The following is a 3,663-nucleotide window of genomic DNA, read 5'->3' as shown; positions in this document are numbered from 1 at the left end:
ACATAGAAGCAGTATAGCTAATAATTCAGCTAAAAACATTAACCTCAAATAGATGCCAAACCCACACTAGGTGCAGCAGGACAAGGCTCATTCATACAAGAACAATTTGGCACATATATATATACTAAGTATTTCTAAAAGACCTCCCCAACTGTCTTCAACCTAAGATGCGAAACCTGAGGATTAACCATTAGGTACGCTCGGTAAAAGCTGCATGTTGTGAGTATTTAGCAGCCAACAGGCTTATTCTATGAAGGTAGTGATATTTATATCATTCCCCAAATGGTCTGTATTGCTCAAGTATCATAGATAGAAAAACAAAACACAAAATTAAACAGAACTTTATATGAACGTGGAGTCCGTTAGCTCCTGTTCTAAAGTGTTCCATCACAGTCTTCCCTTTCATGTTCACTTAGGTATAGATCAAGAAATGTCTCTTCTTACTTGCTGTGCGGTAAAGATGATGCACCGGTGGGCAGTAGCAAGCCCCTTGTGGGAGTGGTGCCAAGCCAAAGCCCAAACAATGTTCACAAAATGTTTCAATATATACATAATAAAGTTACTAAATTTAGGTGTTGATTTAATCTCTGCTGGGAATCCATGTAGCAAACTCTTGAAGGTTTTGGAGCAGATACACTATTTAAATTGTCTGAAAGTGATTGTATTTCATGAGCAGATTATTGGGAGATCAGACCTGGATTAAGAATACAGTGGTTATTAAAAGTGGCATCCCTACTGTGAAATTCAATTCTGCAGAGTTGTAACAGAAACCAACGATTCCACTTCATGATTTGATGAAAATTCAAAAAAAATCTAAAATAATCTTGTTAGAACATCTACAAGAGATGAGATAAAATATAAAAAAAACATAAACATACACAGTACATTAATAATAGGATGATTATGGAATAAAGTTCAAGACTATATTCCGGTGTTTATTCTTCATGTTATTGAGTTTATAGGGGCTCACCATTTGTATGCGAGGTGCAGCCCAGTTTTAAATCATCCTTTTTATGGCCTGCAAGACCTGTGCAAAGGTTAAATCAAATAACGAATGCAATAGACGTTCCTCCATGAATGACGGCCAGTTATGTTGACTTTATGCCGTTGACAGTTGCATTTTCAGACATGGCATCCCCCAGAGCTGCTGAATCATGGAGACCAGAGTAGTCCTTAAGCTCTGAGTTAGTTAATAAGAGGGGTTGTTCGCCTTTCTTGTGGCTCAACAGAGGCTGTCGTGTATAGTGCTCTCCATCGTTGATATTCTCAGGCAGATTTTGGTTCTTGCTCTCTGGCAGCAGCAGAATGCATATGGTGCAGATGAGCGTGCAACAGGCGAATATAACATGGTGGAGAAAGTATCCCTTCTTATTGTGGAGCTCTATGATGGGGGGCTGTTAGCATTCCAAACCCAGCACTCGCGAGAACGAGTCCAAGGCCACTTCCCCTGAAAAAAAAGAGACCACAATCTTTAAAAAACCTTCCACAGCTCAAATGAATGTAAACGTTAAAGTCATTATGCTGTTATGATATATAGCAAAATATTTATATGATCCAGTCTTGCTAAATTTTGCCTCTTCACGGTGTAATTGTGATGATAAGAAAGAAATTTGCTTGACTGAGCAGACAATGGAGTGTTTCAGAAGTGCCCTTACTCATTTCCTATAAAACATGACTGTTAGAAATGACTGCTAGAAATAATATTAAAATATAAGATATTTTAAAAAAGTCTACAGGGTTAGTCTTGTGGTTAGTTAAAACTAAAGCACTAAATTTGGCATTTCTACTTTTATATTTGATTCTATTTCTTAATATGAATATTTCGTAGAGATCACACACAAAGAATTTGTTTTTATTTTTCTTGCATTCCTGATTGTGAATAAAGAGCTGGAGAATTAACAGGGGCACTTGGCAATACAATAGGCCACAGTAATGAAAAACAACGCAGCTCTTGAAATAGTAAAAGACCGTGATCTCTTATTCATTTTGCACGACCTTGTGTTTATTTAGATGTTGCATCTGCCTAAAATACAAGGATATGGATCAGGGCGACAATTTAGAAATTTGCATTTTCACTGCTGTACTTAAATTTGTTTTACGTATTCCTTAACGGCATCATTAGTTAACATATACAGCAAAAACTTAACGAACAATATTTAAATTCATGCGAAGGGACACCGGTAAGATTTCAAATTGGAAGGACATCCTCTTTTCTCTGCTGAGTGGTCATTGTATACGTGGAGGTCCTGGGTGTATACCTTGAGGAGCCTATATTATCTTCTCCTTTGTAAGTGTAACCATCATTGGGGAGGAATAGATTGTGTACTGTATTGCACTACTGTTCTAGTTTTATGTTTTAAGATATCTTCAAAAGAGCTGCATTGGATTCATTGATAAATTCAGTTCTGTGTTTAATGTCCCCTCTATTCAACATGCAACCACTAGAGGGCAGACACTTACAAAAAGCAGCACTAAAAAGTGATCTCAATATAATGTTAAGGTGACCTGTCACCTGTCTAAACAGATAAACAGAACAAAAATGGCACTTTGCTAGTGGTAGACATACTAGTCATCCCTTCGAAAGTCAGTGTGTCTTTTACAATGATACAAGGAGGAGACCTTTTCTTTAATTGTTTGCATGCATAGGACAGAAGGTGGAAGCACTAAGAAGAAACTTCAGCCTTCTGAAAACCGTGGATACTAGTAATGTCCACTGTGGCCTATAATAGTACAGGTGATTTGACCAGGCCAGATTGTGTGTGTACACACATATATATATATATATATCTATATCTATCTATATATATATATTATACACATATATACACACACACACACACATATATATATATACACACATATAATACCGTATTGGCGAATATAGGCCGCACTTTTTTCCCCCACTTTAAAAACTTGCGGCCTATATTCGGGGTCTAGCGCCCGACGCCCGGGAAATGCAGTCCCGGCCGCCGGGCAGGCAGCGGGGTTTGGATACAGATCCCCCGCAGCGGTGCAGGGGACCTGCATCCTAATCCCCGATACGCTCAGACAGCCTCCCCTGCCAGCACTTCCCACGTGGGGGAGGGGGGCCGGCACTGGAGGTGTCTAAGTGCATCGTGCGGACCGTCCGCACGATGCGTTTTACCTCTGCCCCCCCCCCCCCCCCCCGACTTACCGGAGCAGACTCCCGGGTGTCTTGCGGGGCCGGCGGGGGGACATCTACGCAATACGCGTATACAACTTCCGGAAGTTGTATACGCGTATTGCGTAGATGTCCCCCGCCGGCCCCGCAAGACACCCGGGAGTCTGCTCCGGTAAGTGAGGGGGGCAGAGGTAGCATATCTCGGGCAGGGAGGAGGACAGTGGTAGCATATCTCGGGGAGGGAGGACAGTGGCAGCATTTCTCGGGGGGGGAGGACAGTGGCAGCATTTCTCGGGGGGGGAGGACAGTGGCAGCATATCTCGGGGCGGGAGGACAGTGGCAGCATATCTCGGGGAGGGGAGGACAGAGGGGCAGCATGTTTTTTTGGTGCTTTTTTAAGAAAAAAACTTTTCTTTAAAAAAAAAGCACCAAACTTTTAGGGTGGCGGCCTATACACGGGGGCGGCCTATATCCTCCGAGCCAGATACGGTATATACATACAGCATATATACATACATATA

General features: G+C 41.6%; 1 pseudogene; it reads right to left on the bottom strand.

Annotated features, from left to right (window-relative positions):
* Positions 1–1,088: 1,088 nt before the first annotated feature.
* Positions 1,089–3,663, bottom strand: part of LOC149302711 (solute carrier family 22 member 23-like) — a 64,671-nt pseudogene continuing 62,096 nt past the window's right edge.

The sequence above is a fragment of the Sceloporus occidentalis genome, unplaced genomic scaffold (assembly GCF_023333645.1).
Source record: "Sceloporus occidentalis isolate IW3139 unplaced genomic scaffold, rSceOcc1.0.p SCAF_18, whole genome shotgun sequence".
Taxonomy (NCBI): domain Eukaryota; kingdom Metazoa; phylum Chordata; class Lepidosauria; order Squamata; family Phrynosomatidae; genus Sceloporus; species Sceloporus occidentalis.
Note: the sequence above shows the minus strand (reverse complement) of the source record. Positions and strands in the feature narration are given on the sequence as shown.